Source organism: Triturus cristatus, chromosome 3_2 (assembly GCF_964204655.1).
Source record: "Triturus cristatus chromosome 3_2, aTriCri1.1, whole genome shotgun sequence".
Classification (NCBI taxonomy): domain Eukaryota; kingdom Metazoa; phylum Chordata; class Amphibia; order Caudata; family Salamandridae; genus Triturus; species Triturus cristatus.
Window position 1 is genome coordinate 205,982,914 of NC_140584.1, and position 21,392 is coordinate 206,004,305.

At 43.5% G+C, this 21,392-nt stretch overlaps 1 protein-coding gene across 1 annotated transcript in view; it reads right to left on the reverse strand.

The window, feature by feature from the left end:
• Positions 1–21,392, reverse strand: part of LCT (lactase) — a 241,660-nt gene that overhangs the window by 1,745 nt on the left and 218,523 nt on the right. The gene's annotated exons all lie outside the window — the stretch shown is intronic.

Genomic DNA, 21,392 nt, shown 5'->3' on the forward strand with positions numbered 1-21,392 from the left:
CAAAAGAGTCCTTCAAACCTTATTTCAAAATACTTTTAATTAGATCAGTCGGAGCCTAAGATCTGATTTACACGGGGGGTGCAGAGCAGTCTAAAATGAAAAAATCAAAAAGAGAAAGTGCAAATGTCAGCATATTAAAAGACATTAAAGTGACTCAGGATGCCTAAAAATACAAAAAAAACAGACATAAAATGACCGTCATGACCCTTACAATTGTCCGGGGTCCCTGGGATGGAAGGATGTTGCCACAAAGCAAAACCAAACATCATGGACATGCCGATGGAAAATGGTGGACCTGGTCCACTCCCAGCTTATATACATCTTGGATCCCACTCCTGTTTCATGCTGGTGGGCACTCACTGCCCCTGTGAAGGATTTCCACAGCACCGCGGAAGCTCACAAAGTTCAACAGCGCAAGTTGCACTTTGTAGGGTAGGACTCCTTCATCAAGAAGGCCTCCCTTCACTTGTACTTTGGTAACTCCATCCGTTACTGACTGTTTCTCTGCACCCTAGAAGGCATTGCTCCACTTTACAGCCTGTCTCTGCGGGTTGACAGAAACTCAACCAATTACCTGAAACATTTAAACTCTTGCCCTGGCTCCCTATCACTGCACTTGTCTACATACTTTAGGACATGATATCTAACATTACCAAGCTCCAAAAACCAGCACTGCATGCACCTAAACTTACTCAAGGATGCTGAACAGTTTTAAATCAAATACTGCTAAGTACTGTCTTCTCATCCTATGATCTGCTAATCTCCTTCCCAGGACATTCCCTTTATTCAGCCAGAACCTCATTGGACAATTGTCTCCATTTGATGGGCTTGGGGGAGCTTTGTAGGTGTTCCACAAGTTTCTGCCATTTGTTCCAGGTCATGTGAAATCCTTGCCATATCCCTTTCTGCACAAAAATTATCCTGATCACAACCCAGGCACCCTGGCAACATGCAAGGGTGCCTGCATTGGCACCAGGCAGCCACAAGCACGCCAGGAGAGACCAGAACTGTGCCTTATCTTTGAAAACCTGTTGCAGTTCTGCTCTCTCTTGTTCATGCAATGCAGCGCAGCAACTTCATTTGCTGCGCTGCTTTATGTTAAATGTTACTCAATATGCCCCTTAATGTGGAGGCTAGAGAGCGTTCAAAACATAGCTCTGAGAAAGAGCTGTGTCTTGACTGGCTTCCAGTAAAACAAAGGGTTCTCATTTCATCCAAAGGGCTTATCAAATATGTATGGATGTATCTGGTACTTGTATAATGCACACCTAGCCATAAGCCAGTGGCGTGCTGTACAGGGTCAAAGAAAAGCATACAGTTGAGAAATGATGGAGGAAGCAGAAGTGTATTGTTGTATAGTCTGCATTAAAGAGGTGGTCTTCAACTATTTTCTAAATTGTAGTTTTGCTGGGGCTGTCCTTATGGTAACAGGAATGTTGTCCTAGATCTTGGGTGCATAAATGGAAAATGCTTACTATTTTGTTTTTTTCTTTTCTTTTTTTTATACTTCTTATAATCTCCAGTAGGATAGTTTCCTGGCTGCACATGTGCTAAGAGCCACCTGAAAGTGTGAGCTTGTCTGCAAGATGTGTGAGGTTGTTGATTGTGATGGCTTTGTAAATGATGCATCTGGTTTTGAAGATGGCACAGGCTGCAAGCAGAGCCAATGGCGTTCCAACAGGATGGGGATGATGTCAGCATATTTTACCAGGCCCTGGTTGACACAGGGTGCAGCATATATGATGTATTTGTCTGGGAAGGCATGGAGCAGGGCTTATCAACATCCGGATGAAAGAGTATGAGAGCAATTCTGAAGTCACTTTCTGGAAGAATCCGTTTCAGCTTCCCTAGGTAAGAGAGCTGGTACCAGGCCATCTTTGTGTTTTTTGCAATATGTTCCTTGAGGGTGAGGTTGCTGTCCAGGAGGAAACCAAGTGACTTGGCATTCGGTGGAAATTTGGGTTTGTAGCCATCAAGCCAGGTTTGTGCTACCTCTTCCTTGTTGTTCTTGACAAATAACAGGAATTCTGTCTTTGTTGGGTTGCGCTTTAGGCAGCGCTTGATATCTAGGCCTGGGTTAGGTGCAGGCAGTGTTTGTGGCACTGAATGTCTGGAGTAAAGGAGACTTTCACGTAAAGTTGTGTATCATTATATACTGGTGAATGTTGATGTTTTCCATGAGAAGACCGGATAATACTGCAATACTCCAAGACTTGGGTTTCCAGGAATAAATACTTAACATTGTACAAAGAATTCCAGCAGATTGTGAATTGAAGGGCAAAACACCCAGAAATGTAAATACAACCTGACCATGAATTTAAAAAAAAAAAAAACACATCATGAAGACAATTGTATTTTTTATAGGATATACTCATGCAAAGGTCTGTAATACATTAGTACTTAGGAGGGGACACAATCTTTCCCACTGCTGAATCATATCATACAAGATCTGCTTGAGCACTAGGAAAGTTGCTGTTTGACTGGAGCCAGGGACAGATACTCTGAGGCATTCCTTATCACTATAGATGAGACTGGAACAGGATCCACTCCTCTTTAGGCTAAAGCTCAAAATCATTCTGTGTCAAAATGCCTACTAGTAGTAGGGCTACACAGTAATATAGCATCATCTTTCAAACCTAGTTGAGCCTATCAGCATAGGTGTGCAGGGATCAAGTGAAGCAGCCAAAAGGCAGCCTGACACTCTATATGGAACCTATTTACCATTGCATCTCTGAGGTGACCTGCTACCCACTTCCACCACTGTTGTGGGCTGTTAATTCAAAATAATCATGCCATATATTGTGACTGAAGTGTTTATTTGTGGTTGACTTTAGGGCACTTATTACAATCAAATGCAATACTATTTCAGTCACAGTAGATGAAGTTTCCTATGAAAGCTGAACGGTTAATCCTTCACCTTGTGCTCGACAGGCTGCAGTTTGTAAATCTACCATAAAAAACATATTTACCATTTCTGTTTACTTGTAAAGTTTGAGAGTCGGGCCCGAGGGACAACTGTGCCCCAGCCCCCTGCAATAAGTGCTGTAGTGTCCACCAGAAACCACTGTCTCATACTAAATACTGCTTTCCTCGAATCAGAACCTTGTTAATTCTTTCAAGGCCTATTTCCTCATCAAGCTGAACTATGTACCCTACGTTTATTTGAGCTTGTGAGGCACCTGCTAAAGAGATTACTGGGAATCCAAAAGCCCATGTAAACACAAATGGGGCTGTCCCTAGTTGGGATTCCTACAGGATTTCTGGAGATGCGTATCCAGTCTCACAAAAAGTGAAGGACTGGCCTCACACACCACCTGGTGTCCTGCTTCATCAGAGGCCGTCCTCGCCCTCTAAAAACTTCGTTTGATAGCGGGTGGGCATACACCTGGAGACAGGGATGCATTTCTAAACTAAGTGGTGGCCTGTGAGTTTGTGAAAAGTGATCTAAAAACCATTACAGTTGTCGATAAACTATTGTAATTAGAGGAACAACTGCATGGGCGGTTCCCAAATCACCGCCCATTTCTTTTTATACAATGCAGTTGTTCCTGTAATTAAAATAGTTTATCGACAACTGTAATGGTTTTTAGATCACTTTTCACAAACTCACGGGCCACCACTTAGTTTAGAAGTGCATCCCTGTCTCCAGGTGTATGCCCGCCCTCTATCAAACAAAGTTTTTAGAGGGCGAAGATGGCCTATGATGAAGCATGACACCAGGTGGTGTGTGAGGCCAGTCCTTCACTTTTTATGAGATACCCCCACTGAATACGCATCTCTAGCAATCCTGTAGGAATCCCAACTAGGGACAGCCCCATTTGTGTTTACATGTCGTATTGGAGGCTGGCTGGTCCCGAGGCCCTGTGCCTCTAGTTCCCATCCCTAGTTAACAACTAGGGCTAGTGTGTGTGATTAATCCAAAAGACCATGCCATGCATTTTGGACAAAAGATTAGAAAGTACAACTTTAAATCTTTTTTTGATTTCGTAAGGCCACAATAGCTGATGAACTAGAAACCATTGCATATCTCTCCGACTTTGATGATGTCTGTCGCTGCTTGCAGATTTGTAGGATGCAGCGCTAAGACGTGGAAATCAGGCATCTTTAAGGTTATCATTTGATAAGCTCCAAGAAAGGTGCATCTGCAGCCTGTGTTTCAGCTAACTGCATGGATAAAAGTTATATATGATTTGGAAGATGGGCCATATGCAGGATTTATTGCGTGTCCCAACTGTGAAGCTCTACATAATAAATGAATTGGAAATATAGGAATGTGGCCGCATTCTATAAGATATAAGACATGTATGACTAGATCCCCCACTGTTGGATTGAACTACAAATTAAGAAATTAAAGAACAATAGGTACTGATTAAGGTAGTTCAAAGAATCGTACTCTACCGAAAAATGCATTGACCAACCTTTTGGAAATACCCAGTTCAAGACGCATCAATGGAAGTCTAAAAAAGAATGGTCTCCATGGTGGCCTGTTAAAGATTTATGTTCTGGGAGTGCAAAGAACTTGTATATATGCAGTGTCTGGGAGCGTAATGGGAGTGGTGTATGAGTGAGTAGTAGTGATCGGCGAGAGGAGTGATTATAAAATCGTATCGTGAAGTACTATGTCGTTTTGATCTTATATTCTTTGCAGTGTTGTATGTGAAACTAACGCCTGAATTTTAAGCACTGTATTTATAGAAATAAAAACTGTATGTAAAAAGGAAATATATGAGAATGAAAAACACTGCTATAAAACAAATCATACAAAATGAAATAAAAATGTCCCAAAAAATTCTAGGTATCTCGACATTGGATTAATTCCACTGATAAATGTAGATATGTTAAGCGGGAAGTGTTTCTATTTACTGTTGTTGTTACCCCTTTCCCGAACCTGAAATTATATTTCTTGGGGGTACTTTTTCTTTTAGAGAATTACATAAAAAACACCTCAAGCAACATTGGCATACGCAGCCAAAAATTAATTAATACAATTCTCCTACAAACTTTGCTTAAAGGTCTTCAACATCACATAAGGGTAGGGTTAACAACTAATTCAGAAGGTCCTCAACTATTCAATCCATTTTAGGATATTTCCAAAAATATATGTGGTTTTTCAGCCAGCCTTTTGCTCATCTGAAATTAATACAGCTTAGACACTCCAAAGATGTTTGTGCTGCAACTATGAATTTGTCGAAAGATATCTTTTGGGGTTGTGTTGTTTACATTGCTTTTTAAACCCTCCAGTTTCAGCTGACTCATTGAGTTTCATAAGGGGAAGGTGTATACTCTGACGTCGGTCCATAGACGGCGGCACTTAAGGACTTGTCCCGCACCTCGTTATTGAAGCCTATATGAATGAAATCCTGGGTTGTTTGTACATCCATGCAGGGCAGGTGTGGCCTAGTAGTTCAGGTTGTGTTGCCTCTTACAGATGAGGTTATGACTAATCTGCATGTGGTAGGACAGCTTCCCTAGTAGCCCAGACAAGCTGAAGAACCTAAGGAATTACTATTGGTAAAGAAGTCGTGGCTCAAGTATTTCCAAGCATCACTTTTTGGTTGTCACAGTGAGTCTCCCTAAGTGTTAGGGTCATGCTCTAGAGGTGTTTGCACAAAATATAGAGTCCAAAATATCATGCGGACAAATTGTTTATGTGCAGGAAGGTGTCTCTTCCTTCACATAAACAATCTTTTAACTAAATACATTTTACAAGTTCCATGTGTGCTAATGCAGCACACATGAAAGTTGTAAAATGCCATTTCTGATTGTTTATGTGCAGGAAGGGAACCCTTCCTGCACATAATCAATCTCCCCAGGACGCAGGCATTCTTGCACCATGGAGTAAGGGTGCCTGCGTCGGTGCCTGGCAGCATATGTGCGCCAGCGCAGGGGGAAGCACAAAAGATGCAACATATTGTTGTAAATATGTTGCATCGCTGTGATTCCAAACGAACGCAGCATAGCAAAATGACTTGCTGCACCGCGCTGCGTTAGTTTATTGTAAATCTGCTCCTTATTGTTTAAAATATATTACATATACTTAGAATGGGCTTTGAGTCAACCATTTGCTCATTATTGCATGCAGCAGCGGTCCGTGGAGGGAGTTCCTTGGGGCGGAAAGGCGGGGTGGGGGAGGGGCAGGGTGGGGGTACTAAACCACGGAACATGGATAATTGGAGGTAAGTAAAAAAATAAATAAATAAAACAAATTTTGTAGCGCGCGCTGCACCGCATTTTGTGATGCAGGGCGCTCTACGAAGTTTGTTTTATTTATTTAATTGTTTACTTACCTCCAATTATCCATGTTCCGGTGTTTAGTACCCCGCACCCTGCCCCTCCCCTGCCTTTCCACCCCACGGAACTCCCTCCACGCTGCTGATTGCATGTCTTAGTTGTTGATCTTACCTAACTGCTTCTGACGTCTTGCTTTTCACACTCGGGAAACAACAGTCCTTTCTTTGAAGTGTGTTGGAGAGACGATTGTTTCTCATTTTTTCTACACCTGCTTTCTCTCCTCCAGCAAACCCTCTCTTTAAGCCCCCTTTCCCATGCAGCCTTCTCTTGCCATTCAGCCCTTTGCTCAGTTTTCTCTCTGCACTCTGCTCTTTGAAGGTAGCCAGCTTAAATATTTTTAACCATTCCAAGATGTCCTCTGATAAGTGTGCATACATACTCATGCACAGAAGGCCTCTTTTATTTTTTTAATACTTTCGACTAAAAGATGCCCACCGCAGAAGCATATGTATGCATGGGGCCATCACAGAACAGGAGTTGTTAAAATAAAACAATGCACTCAAAGATGGCCACTGTGGATGTGCATGTATCTGTGGCGGCCATCCTTTAATGCATTTGGTAATGTTTTAATAAGTTACTTCCCAAGATAGTTAGATGGGAAAAAGCATTGGAAGAGGCAGTGGGTTGCACACTTACAACCTATTGCCTTTGCAACTGCTTATTTGTAATTCTACTTTGTTTTACTGTAAAGGCCCTGCTTGCCCCCCCTCCCCCCCCGCTGTAAAAGAAAAACTGTATTAAAAATTACCTTGTTAACCCATTGGTCTGGAAATGTTTTGGACCTCCTTGAAGTACATTTCACAAACATGCTATGCTTGACCACCACAATTTACATACAATATACAAAAATGATACAATACTTTCACACCCAATGTAATACATTCATTTATATAGTGCACTTCATAATTTGCCTTGTTTCTAAGGACTGATCAGAAGTTGGCCTTAAAACGATGAAAGGTTTAGAGGATGTGCAGGGGTAAGAGCCATTGGAAGGTTTGGAGGGTTTGTCAAATCTTCTTTTACAATGCTGTGGAGAAGAATTTGTTCAAACAACATACTCCAGAGAGAGAGAGTGACAGTTGCAGTGGACATTTTTTGTCCTCTTGACCCTTCCTAATTTATTTGCATGAAGTTCCTTCCAGCGGTGGCAGGCACAGATTGGGAGTGGCAGGCTGGGGGGGTCTGGTGGGGGGGGGGCTAAAACGGGAAATAAAAAGTAAATGCCACTTACCTCTTTGCCGCTTCTCGCTTCCTCATCCCTCCTTCTGCCGGAACAGGAAGCACCCAGGCTCCCCTGAACCAATCACATAACTGCAATGCAGCATTGTTATTGGTCTGAGGGCCGTGGACTGGGGACCTGGGCATGTTCTTCATCCTGGGTGGAGAACATGCAAAGTGTGCATGAATGTTTGGCCAGCGCGATAGGGCTGGCCAAGCATTCATGCGGACCTTACAGAGTGCCCACTACTCCTCCCCTGCTCAGAGCAGCCCACCCACCCTGCCCCGCCAAGCTGCCGCACTGCTGGAGCAGGCAAAATTAAAATGATAATATTGAGTTATTATCATTTTATTTTTCCTTTATTTACACTGCTTAAAAGCAGTGGGCAACGCTCCTCCGCCTTAGTGGAGGAGCCGCCACTGGTTCCTTCAGTACTAGTGGCCAGATTTATTGTACTTTCACACAACAAAATGCAGTAAGACACCTTACTGCACTACACTGCATTGAAGGAAGACGGCAGGAATGTGCCATATTTAACATTATTGGCGCATTTCTGTCCTCTCCTTTCGCTGTACTACCTTGCACCAACGCAGGCACTCTTGCTTCATGGTGCAAGGGTGCCTGCATTGTATGCAGGATTGTTTTTGTGCAGGAAGGTGCACCTTCCTGCACAGAAACAATCCTCTGAGGCTTTGTGCTCTTTCTTAATGTGCTGCATAATGCAGCACTCTTAGTAAGAGGAAACAACAAAGAGAAATAAAAAATATTTCTCCTCGTGATGTTGGCCCTGGGAAAGCGTAGCTTTTTGATGCATTCCCATATTTACCAGTCTTGGTAAATCTGGGAATGTGCCAAAATCCATGGATGGGTGTATGGGAACACCCACACTCCACCCATGGAACACCTTCACAGGGCAGAGTAATGCAAGGCAGTCACGTGCATTGCCTCGCGTTACTCGATATTTACCAAGTCACACAGGGCCAAACTAGGTGGGCCTGAGTAACTTGGTAAATCTAATTCTAGGTTTGACATCGCCCTGCGTTGCCTTTCGTGGCGCAAGAGCAATATAAAAACTTTATGAATGTTGCCCTCAGTCTATTTTACAGTACATCGTATAGGTGCTTGAGCCCTCTATTACATTCAACAACATTGTTTTTCTTTTTTTAATATCAGATGCTTTCAATGTTGTGTTTTTCAAAAGAACAATTATCTATCATACCATTGACTGTTTTCCAGTTTCTCTGGATTCTCTTTGGAACGTGGTGCCTCTTCTTTTTGTGTATCAAATGGTTATAGGAAGTAAATCTTCTAAATTAAGTATTGCTTAATTGATCATTGACCTTCGATTGCACACTTTAGGATTTCTCATGAAGCGTATTCTTTGTCAGAGTATCACTGTGGTTGTATGCCAAGGCCCATCTATGCTTAATATGAAGACTTAGAAAAGGCAAGTCCAATCACAAGTAAGCACCCTTCTGTGACAAAAGAGAAGTTGTATCTTTATAATAACCTCAAGCTTACCATGGAATCATTTTCTCCTGACCTCTACACAATACTATAATCATCAGTTGCCTCATCCTCCACAAACATCATGAATGGTGGTGAGAAAGAAGTAATCGCTTCATCTTCAGTAAAAAGAGCGGAATATCTTTCAGTGTTAAGTTTTATTTTCAGTTACATTCCTTTTTAAGGTGTTGTGTGTTTTTATCATTGTGGTTGTTGTTGCCTTAGTCTTGATCAGTTGATGTCTGTGTTTTCTGCTATTCATGATGAACAACATTCCCTACTTCAAAGTTTTCCTCCTAGGTATGTGTTTCAGACTTCACCTATTTATGGTTCACTGTGTATTGTTTAAGGTATTTTTATTCTTTCATTTTTACTTTTCTTAACTTCCTATTCTTTCTGTCTTTTGTTTAGATGTTCTATTTGTGTATGGTCCTTTCCCATTGAACTAGCATTGTTGACTTATTTTAATAGTTATGATTGGAATAATCACCTGGAATGTCAAGGCTATAATAATCCTATTAAGCATAAAAGAGCATTGTCCACTCATCTAGATTAAGTTGTCAGATAACTCTTCTTCAGGAAACAAACTTACCTATTAAGTTAAACTGGTGGTTTTAACCTGGGGGCTGCAGTCCCCTGGGGGTCCACAATGTCTACTCACGGGGTCCTCCATTGTTTAGAAATTAAATAATATTAGCAGATTAGTAAATAGGTATACATAAAAAGCAATATCTAAAATTTAAGAAATGTAAAATACTAAGTAGACGTGAAGGAATTTGAAATTGGGGGCAAAAAATGAAGTTGGCATCTTTAGCTTGATTTTAGGGAGCAGCACAAGTACAGCAACCAGAATCTAGTGTGGGTGATTAGTGGCACCAATCGCAGCACTGGCATGCACAGAAAAAACAAAGAATACATTAGAAGCAAAAAAAAGAAAGATAAATACACAGTGATATGCTGGACTGCAGAATATTTCGTTATCTTTACAAATAAACAAAAAAATTCGATAGCTTCAAAATTCCCATTGAAACATACATTTCAAATTCTGTATATTTTTGCTTGTTAACTAAATCGAAATATACATTATTTATTTGTTGATGTATTCTATATTTTTGTCCATTGATTTGAGGTTCAAAGCATATAAATTGCTTAGGTCAGCTCCTCACTTTCAGTAGCGATTCAACAGGGGACCCCAGAAGACAAAAGGTTAAAATCTGCTAAGTTCATCTGTTCATCAGTTTGTTCAGTTTTCTATTCTCCTACCTTTAGTAAAAAGAATGGCATTTTAATCCTTTTTTTGTAAAGTACAGATAGTATCACAAGATTGTGATTCAGAAGGAAAATTGCTCTATTTAGGTCTCGCCTAGGCAGCTCGCATGCGTTGCTCTAAGAGGGCCTTTAGCCATCGGTCTGCTCCTTTTCAAGCACACTCGTGCTTGTGCTGGCATCCACCTTGCAGGAGCGTGCAGCAGCGCGCGTGCTAATTGGTCGTTGTTCGCTCCCGCAAGGCAGAGTCCAGCACAAGCACTTTTGTTACAATCGCGGCACCCGTGCTTTAGCTATAAACATCGTAAGCTAAAGCGCGAGTGCCGTGATTGCTTAAAAAGTAAAAAAATAGAAACACATTTTTTTTCTCCTTCTTTACATTTTAAGCAATTGCGGCACCTGTGCTTTAGTTTACGATGTTCACAGCTAAAGCGGGAGTGCCACAAAGGAACAAAGCTGTTAGCTGCCGGCATGAGCCCAGGGTCACCAGGTCAGGTTAACAAATGAGGGCCGAGAGAGTAGTGAAGGAGGGCAAAAGCCTGCGCCTTTCAGCAAATTAGCATTGCCCGCTGGCAACAGACCCCGGCTTCTCACCTCCTATGCTGCGCTTCTAAACATACTCAAAAGTCACTTCCACGCCTTTGTAACCCATTTCGAACTTACGGCTCTTCAACGTACACGGGTTGCGTAAATAATAACGTGTACAGAACTCAATTCCGTAACTAACACGCCTACCCTTGTTCCCTTTAAGTTCATGCATTCATGCATTCCTACATTAAGATTTTATCAAACTAAAGTCTGTAGTGAGCCTGCAAAGTATTCTTTGATTCGGCCCTTTGGTAGACTGCATTGGCCAGGTAACTTGTTTTGGGAGTTTTATTAATCGCCTTTTGATGAGGCTGCAGAGTGTCAGTCCCACAAGCCCAGCAGGCAGATTAAACAGCCTGACAAAAGCAAAGGGGCATGGGCGGTCACCTCACGCTTGACAGCGGCAATAGGAATCTTCAACCCATCACACTGCGCACCAGGCGCACAACACCCAACCCGTCGTGCGTGTCAGCCTGGGCTGAGACAGCTTCACGGGCTGGCGACCGTCTTATTGCAGCTGCATCCGAGTACTTCACAGGTCTTTAAAAGACCACTACGTGTTAATGAGGCTATTTTGTATTTTCACCCCTTCTTAGAGCCACTCTGCCTCTGGAAGAATTAGCCCCACCACCCGAAATCTTTTTCAGCCCCCCCCCCCGAAATTTGTCCCTAGTTGCCCGCCTGCTGCGCACCAAATAGCAGAGAAAGAAGAAAGTAAAACAATTATACGGGAAAAAAAACTGACGCGGACATATTCCCAAAACTGTAGTCAAAATTTTTTGATTTTAGCTCGGCATCTTTGGTTTCCTGGAAGTGGAAACGTTTCCAAGGCAATAAAAATGAAATGTCCAGAACTCCTAGTGTAAAAAGTAATCTTGTGTTTTGAAGGTTCTATCTGGTCTGCTTCTCATATAAGATTCCAGGCTGTCTGCATAGGTTGTGGATGCTGTTCGAGTGTTGAGGAATAGACTTCCATTACAGAGGGAACTTATTCCATGACGGTATTAAAACGGCAGCCAGTAAGACAGCACACTGGGTTAATGTACCTGCTGCATTGGCCTACGCATTTAACCTGAAGATGAAAGATTTGAATTCCGGCACAATAGTTCAGTGACTAAACTGCCGAGATAGGTAAATAATCTGAAAGTGGCAGTTTCCATCCGCAGTAAAGGACCTCATCTAATCTGCCTGTTATAAACTGTAAGCGCTTGTCGGGCACCTATGCACATGGCTACTGGAATTAAACGGCAACAAAAGACAAAGTATGCAGTGTTACAAGGCACACTGTGTGCCAGTAATATTTCAATATTTTGTTATTTTAGCACACATAATTAGGGTCTGGGCAAAATAGAAGTACCTTTTGAGTCATGAGATTAAATCAGCATTTGCTATTGAAATCAGTAAACTCAAACAGACGTTGGAATTTGAGGCAATCGTAAGTATATGTGTAATTATCTGGAATCAGAGCAGCCATAGCATCGCATATTTCCAGTGGCCAAACCTATATATCTCATGTTAAACTCTCCGCCCAGGCAGCATAGTTCAGTTTAATAATCAACCTATTGTAATGAATTACAAGTAAATTGTTGGCACCATATTCCCATCCTAGTAAAACAGTTCATGTTGTTGACAAATCTAGGTCGTGAATATCAAATAGGGAATATTGTTATCATGGCCACTCACTTCAGTCCGGCCCCTTATCAGAGCTCTCTGTTGCCGCTCACTTCATGCACGTCTCTCGCCAGAACTCTGCGGTGCCACTCACTCCACTCCTCTCTCTCTCGTCTGAGCTCTGTGTTGCCCCTCACTCCATACCTCTCTCTCGTCTGAGCTCTGCGGTGCCAGTCACTTCATGCACGTCTCTCACCAGAACTCATCATAGTACCAGTTGCTTTCAGACTCCTGAGTTATGAGCTCTCACTCCTTCCACTTCTACTCGAACCAGACCCTGCGGTGTGACAGCTCCCGCCTGAGGACCACAAGAGGGGCATGCAGTGCCCACCACAGCGCCGTCTCTCTCTCTTTGACCACCTCTTCCCTTCCCTACTCCCCTCCCCTGCGACCGGCTCATCCCTTGACTCTTCATCCAGCTCCACCAATTACTCCCTGTCTCCTCCCCTGACCCCCCCACTCTCCAATAGGCTGCACCCTCGGAAGGCACAGGTCGACCCTCTTCGCTCCCCCTCCCCTGTGCCTTCCCCACCCATTCTTCCCCCCTCACAGTATGCCCCCCCTCATCACTTTAGCCTTACCTCTAGCTAACACGCTCCTCGTCCAATCTGCACCGTCCCGGTACTCCTCCCCCCTATCCCTACCTGCCACCCCCCTTTTTAATTCGCCTCTCCTCCAGCCTTCTCCCCTAGTTAACTTTCCTTTCGTTCCCCTTATTCCCTCCTCCGCTCCGCTTTTCTACCCCTCCTCCCCTCGCTATGTACCCTGATTTCTTCACAAACCCATTGCATCTCTTTCCTTCCCCCCACTCCTCCAGCAATGCTCTGCTACCCCCTTTCCCCCCTTGGTAACCCTTTCCCTCCCTCGGGCCTAGCAGAACCACTTCCTTTCTTCAACTTCCCCATCTCCCAACCCCCCCTCACTCTGCCAGATGCCCGCTCCCTCACAGCCACCTCACCTAGCTGACAGGACCTCCCCAACCCCCTCCCCTCTTTTCCTCCCAAACCTCCTTCATCCCTATGACTCCACACATTCGTCCCCTCTCCTTCCGCCCCACCGCCTCGCTCCTCTCCTATCTCCCCTTAATTCCTATCCTTCTTGCAACGCCAACAAAGACAACTCTCCTTCCACCTCTGGTGCACCAACGCCTGCTCTCATCCACCACCTTTCCCCACCTCTGAACCCTGTACCCCTACTCCCCTCCCGTTCCCCCACCTCTCCCTGCCTTCCACCGCCAAGTGCACCCCCTCCGTTCCATCGAGCCACCCAACATGCCGTGCTCTGCCTTACTCTCTCTGGAAAATAAGCTAGGCTCTCTTATCACCTCCATCTCCCAACTTGAGGCTACCATTTCAGTTTTAAGCTCCAAGATTTCCACTTTTCCATACACATCAATTCCTTTGGAAAGCACTCACCTTCCCACGGGATGCACCTCGCCCCCACACCCCATAATAGCCAAGCATAACCTGTCGTCTGCAAACATCGCAAACTCACACAAGCCCTCGAACGCCACCCTTCTTCCACTTTCTTCTCCAAGTAACCCTACTATCTACACTATTCCGACTATCTCCTCTGTCAGAACCAATCATCCACCTAAACCCTCCAGAGCACCATCGTATAAGTACAATATCCCCATCACCCCTCATAGCCCAAGTGCCCCGTCACCAAAACAGTCTCGACAGAGCTGTGCTGTATGCTCCACAACTGCAGATCAGCAATAAAACACAAACTTGAAATCTCCGATACCATCATCCTGCACAATATTGACATGCTCTTCCTCACAGAGACCTGGTTCAACGATACCTCTCACTCTATGTTTGATCTCCTATTACCCACAGGCTATTCTATATTGAGAAATGACAGAATTGACAAAGTTGGGGGAGGTGTTGCAGTCATCTTTAGAAACTCCCTTCAACTTAAGGCTTTTCCTAACAGCTCCTTCCGCACTTTTGAATGCCTATCTCTTGAGCTTCAATTGCACCACCGCTCACCTCTCAGATTCCATGCTACTTACCACCCGCCTGGTAGCAGCCCTTCGTTTATGGAGGAACTCACTGACTTCATCAGCGACCAATACTCGCAAAGTGACAACCAGATGTTCGTGGGTGACTTGTATGTCCACTGGGGCTTGCCTCAAGACACCTCTGCGAATTTGCTGGCAACCTTCCTCTCTGCAAACGATCTTATCTTACACTGCACAGAAGCATCACACACTATAAGGGCTCAATCCTGGACCTTGTTATTTCTAAAGCAGGCTTGCTGACTATCGCTACCCCTGTTCATGTAGACTGGTCTGACCACCTCCTCATCCCATTCTCTCTTCACCTATCACACTCTATACTTCTTGGCCAACCTAAGAGGGCTACTTCCTGGTTCCGGGACACTAAAAATATTGACCTCGGTACCCTCTGTGATTCTGCTTTGCTATCACTTCCAAGGCTAGACCCGAACCTAGATGTTAACGAACTCACCTCCCAATGCCTCACAGTCCTTGCAGCCGAAATCAATAATGTCGCTCCTCTCCACAGCAAAAAGAAAAGGCCTACTCCCTCAGCACCTTGGTTCAACAAATCCCTCTATGAAGAAAGGAGGTACCTAAGAGTCCTTGAGAAACAATGGAGACAAGCGCCCTCCACCGATAATTTGGCCACGCTTCGTTCAGCAAGATCCAAGTACCACAAGCACATCTTCCTTGGAAAAGCGTCGCACTTCAGATCCCTCCTCGACTCAGCCAAAAATAGACCCAAAAAACTATTCGACCTCATCAAGAACCCAAACTGCTCTCCCCCAACCTCCAAGTTGGAGGGTTCTACTAAGAAAGCAGCGGATTTCGCTATATTCTTTGACGAAAAAGTGAAATCACTTGTAGATCAGGTCATCCATCCTACCCCTACAGAGGAGCACAAATCCTTAACCATTTGGCAGAACTTTGACCCCATCTCTGAAGATGCCCACCTCAAATGCATCCTCGAAACAAAGCCCTCCAACCATTCTCCTGACCCCATCCCTAGTGCCATTGCCTTTGACTTCTATACCCTTTCTCTTTCCTATTTGACCACTCTGGTCAACCTCTCCCTCTGGCAAGGCTCCCTTCCTGTTTCCTTCAAAACTGGGCAGGTCACCCCTCTGCTTAAAAAACCCACCGCTGATGCGAACGACCTCAACAACTACCGCCCCATCACCAACCTACCTTTTCTTACGAAAATCACAGAAAGATGTGTAGCGAAAAAACTCTCTCGTCATATCAAGGACAATGATCTTCTTGACAATTTCCAGTCCGGCTTCATTCAAAACTGCAGCACTGAAACAGCCCTGCTGCAAGTGATTGATGACGCGCTGCGGATACTCGATTTGGGAGAGTCTTGTCTTCTAATTCTCCTTGACCTTTCTGCAGCCTTTGACACTGTCAATCACAACACTCTCCTTAACACTCTTCAACAGAGAATGGGCATGGAGGGCACTGTGCTTAAATGGTTTGCCTCCTTCCTCTCTGATAGATCCCAAATGATCAAAATAGCGAAGAGTCTTTCATCTCCTTTGGCGGTCGGTCAAGGTGTTCCTCAATGCTCTATACTTGCACCCACATTGTTCAATCTCTATTTAGAAACATTGGGAAATCTCCTTAGTAAATCCGGGATCCACTATCATCTCTATGCTGATGACACTCAAATCTAACCTTAAGGTGACCTCCACTCACGATCTCTCCATCCTAAGCTCTACTCTCGACTCCATTCAAAACTGGATGTTAACTCATCAGCTGATTCTGAATCCCTCCAAAACTGAATTCCTCCTCCTCTCCTCCTCACTTTCTCCTCCCCGGTTCAATCATGGATGGACCAGATAAATCTACTTAACAATAAACCCATCATTGTCGACAGCGCAAAATCCCTTGGTGTCATACTCGACAAAAAACTCAATCTACTCTCCCACATCGATTCCATTGCAAAGTCTGCTCGATACCAACGGTCCAATCGCTGGTTCTCTCCAGATTGGACTACTGCAATTCTCTTCTTACTGGCCTCCCCAAATCCCACCTGTCTCCTCTTAAGTCTGTTTCCCATTCAGCAGCTCGTTTCATATATGGGGACAAAAGAAGCGACCACATCACACCTATTTTATCCACCCTCTGTTGGCTTCCCATCGAGGCAAGATCTATCTACAAGACTGCCTGTATCACCCACAAAGCCTTGCACTCCTCCTCCCCTCGCTACCTGGCGAATAAACTGAAACTTTCTGGAGGCTCCAGACCATCACGTATTGCAGAAAATGTATTGCTTGAACCTCCCACTTTCAAGAAGGAAAGATCGATGGCCCACTCCTTTTCAGGCAACGCGGTGAGAATCTGGAACTCACTTCCGCCTCAGCTCCGGACCACCACCTCTTCCCAGGCCTTCAAAACTGACCTCAAAGCTCTCCTCCTTCAAAGACACTTCCAAATTTAATTCACGCTCTCTATTATCTGAAGGAAGTTCTTCCATGCCTATAGAAGTGCCTTCCCAGTGTGTTTTTGTGTTTTGAGTGTCTGCCGTTTAGTGCAGTATTATACCTCTGCTTGTACTTTGTACTCTTTTGTAACATGCACACGTCGCCTTTCCTTTTGTAACGTATTGTTTGCTACCTCTTGTATTTTGTTTGCTTTTGATACATGCACAATTGCCACCATTGCCTCATGTAACGTAACGTTTGTTTTAGTGTTTTGAGTGTCTGCCATTTATTGCAGGATTTTACCTCTACTTGCACTTTGTATGCTTTTGTAACCTGCACACGTCACTTTTTCCTTTTGTAACGTATCGTTTGCTACCTCTTGTACTCTGTTTGTTCTCGATACTTGCACAATTGTCACTATTACCTCATGTAACGTAACGTTTGCTTTTGTAACATGCTCACTTGTAATTTTCGCCTCATGTATCATTACTGTTCCTATTGTGAAGCGCTCTGACACCTTCGGGTAAAGTCTGCGCTATATAATAACGCATAAAATAATAAATAAATAAATAAATAAATAGGAAGAGAGTGAAGCTGCCCTGTCAGACACTGACTGGAGCCCGACCGAGATGCTGAACGCCGCGTGAGCAGGGGCCCTGCTGGAAGCCCCAGGACGATGAGGCCATGGCGGTGCACGCATGGGTCAGTGTGACCTCACAGGCACCTCTTGGAGAGACGGCAGGGGCCATGTGGCTCCTCTACTGCCGGGATGGGCGACTGAACGCACACGTGGTGAGCCGGATGTGCTGCATGGGTTAGTATGAGCTCTTGGTAACCCCGAAGGGTGAGGGATATATGCCTGCGAGCCAGGAGGGGTGACACTCACTCCTGCAGCCTGGCAGGTTTAAGTTGGTTCTTGTAGGCCCTTGCAGGTGCTGCCTCTACAAATTAAGCTCACTCCTGCAGCCTGGACGGATTAAGGTGGCTTTACTCTAGCAGGTGCTGCCTCTGCAAATGAGGGCCTGATGTTTGAGTGATATTTCATTCTGATTCGGTGACACTCACAGCCGATGTTGTTTGTCCTTCGTTCTGTCTGCTGTGTGGGTATTTTAGGACTCACATGGAGGCCTTTCATGCATGGTTTTATTTTTTGGTACGTGGTTTTCTAGAATGCTAACAGGCTTGTACAGTTAACCGTGTTTTACAGCATCAGTTTGCAGACGTGTTTCTGTCCAGGAGAGCGCGGTGTTTCACAGTAAAATTGCAGCTTGTTAATATATGAAACGTACTGAGCTGCAAGGGCAGGGACCTGAGGCCCGGGGGCAGGGCTTTAAGTGGAACGAAAAAACTTGGGGGAGGGGGGGGATCTCTCAAAGTGGCGTGGGCAGTGTAATTAAGGGCGTGGCTTAAAACACATAAACTAAAAATCTGTGCTTAGCATAGTGTGCCATCTGTATTTTGCTGTTTCTGTCATTGCATCCAGATATATGATACAACAAGTAACATCAGACCTACAACAAGTCAGGACTATTTGCTTTGTCAATGGTTGTTAGTTTCATAAGATAAATAAGCAGCAACTATGGCTTGTATATAATATTGAAAAAGCTTCCACTTAAAGCCCTGGTGACACCATAACAGTGTTGGTGTTCCCGAGATTCAAAAAGAGAAGGGAAATCCAGAGAGAAAAGGACTCTCTTTAAAGGATTTCTCTTCCCCTGCACTGCTCACCTGGCATGACGTCTTGCTGTAACTTCTCCACTATTGAGAAGTGCACAGTGTGAGCACACGCACATCCATGTGCCTGCTGTCACTGCAGTCCGGAAAAAACTGACTGCCTGTTCCAGGGCCCAAAATAGAGCCATGTAGCGACCCGTTTCGAGGCCCCCTTTAAAAAACTGCCGGTGTTCAGCACCAGTGAGAGCCAGCACACTTAAAGGCCATTGAAAATTGACTTGGGGTTTTTAGTTTAATAACTCGAGCCCTCAAGGCGCAATACCATTTTGTTTGTGGAGGAGAAGCCACCACCAGCTATTTTGAGCTTCTATGATAAGTCTTTAGTTGTGCTAAGGTGGGCGGAGTCAGTGGAGATCAGTTCGCTCGGGGTGATGTGGTCATCCGCCTCACATGGAGTCGCGTGAATGCATAGAGTGGGGCTAACCTTCATTTGGGAGATGTGTTGGAAGGCATTACTGTAGTCACTTCTGTTTACTGCCATGGGTTGAACCACTTGCTTGAGGTCTTGCTTTGGAATGAAAGGTTTCATTTTTTAGGCGTCCTCTGTTAATGCTGGGGCACCGTTAGTTGTATATTTTTTTTAAATATATGTTCAGATTATTAGTTGTCAGAGAAGAGCCCCAAAGATCTTTCCTTTAAAAAAGAAACACACACTTATGCACACACACACTCTACACACACACACACACTCTACACGCTATACACATTCTACAAACTATACACACATTACACAGGGGGGGGTCGCCACTTTGTAGTTCTAGTTAGCACCGGTTTTCCATTGGAAATGGATGTATTCATTTGCTAATAACTTTGGCGCCGTATGATGAATGTTCATGAAACTTTACAAAAAAAGGTTCATCCACTTCAACTCCTTACTGGAAAGTTTTGAGGTGATATGTCAAGAGAGGGCAAAGAAAAAAGGGGATGGTCCCTAAAACACTGACCACAACATGAAGAGAAAGTTGCAGCCCGCATTTCAAGATTGGGGACTCAGTCCCTGTGTCATAGGAAAAAAACCAAGCATTGGCATAGCCAATAGGTCTCGCCTTTGTGACCTTAGAAGTGTTTAGTTATCCAGCACAATATCCTTGGTGCAACAACATCAACTGTTGCATGGCTAAACACTTATAAGGTCCCAAAGGCAAGACCTATTGGCTATGCCAATGCTTGTTAGAGGTGGTAATAGGTAACATTCCTCTAGTTTTGATATGTGCTTAAGGCCCTACGAATTTTGACATTTATTTCTGTGGGGAAATTAGGAGGAAATAAAATCTACTTCTAATCCTAATATTGTTATAGGTGGAGTCTTTAATAAAATATGTGACTTTTGCATTAATAGGAGTTGTAAATGTCACTAATAATATGCAAAATCCTTCACAAAATATTATTGTAGATAAAGCTTTAGGAGATTCTTGGAGGGTTAACCTGGAATAAAGAGAACGTTCTTTCTTTTTACACATACAATCTTCTCACAATAGGGTTGATTATATTTTGTCTAGTAACAATTTGTCAAATGATTTATTGGTTTTGAAGCTAGGCTCTGTATTGATTTCTTACCCCACCTGGCTATGGTCATATTTTCCTACTATACCAATATAAAAGAGTATATCTTTAATCCTATTTTGGTACATGATTCTATACTCATTAAAGAATTGAAATTATCTTCAATATATATATATTGTTTTAATGTTCCTGAAGAACTTTCTTTTTCAAAATTATTAGGATACATATAAGGCAGAATCAAGAATTTTTTAACATACGTTATGTTCTTATAATAGGAACATTTCACAGTCCAAAACAAATGTGATCCTGGGCAACATCAGGACATTAGAACATGAGTACTTCAGCTCAAATTCAGAGATAATTCTTGATGAAGTAATAAAAACCAAAAGGAAGTTTAATATAGTTATGACTAATAGCATTTCTAGTCAAGTATATACAATGCTAGCCTTGTCTCATGGGGTTAAGAAAAAACAACTATTAGTTAGCTATCTAAACATGCATAAGGAAAAAAGCATTAATTTCTTCTATAATTTATGGCATTTGTGATAACAAGACTGTTCATTTTACAAATTCATATAGTCCATAGCGAGGGAAATAGCTCCAGAGAATATTACTAAATATTTGTCCACAATTTCCAGAAATAATTACCAAAATATGGATTGGATTGATCCTCTCTTGAAAATATTACTTTGGAGGAATTCTATTTCTCTTGTTGTAGTTTACTATCACAACACCAACTCTTATTTTATAATTGGTTTTTTGGAGGTGTAGTGCTAGAGGCACTCTTGTGGTCTGACACCCTATGATGACCTTTGACTACCATTATTTTAATTGACATTGGTGTGTTATTTTATCAGAGCCGGAATGTACGACGTCCTGCATATGCCTCACTTCTCTTAAAGGTTTATTTCTTTTAATCTTGCTGTCTTTCTGTGGGACCTGTCACAGAGTAGAACAGCCTTGCCAAGAACGAATGTGTGGGATGTGCATTTGAAAGCATGAGAGAGAGAGTGAGGTGTGGAATGTACTTTTTGGTCTCGAAGTGCAGTGTTGTGAGCAGTGGTACACAAATGTGCACTGTGTTGTACATTGCGAGATGAAGTACGTGATGCTATAAGCAGTGGTGCACAAATGTGCAATGTGTTGTACATTGAGAGATGAAGTATGTGATGCTATAAGCAGTGGTGCA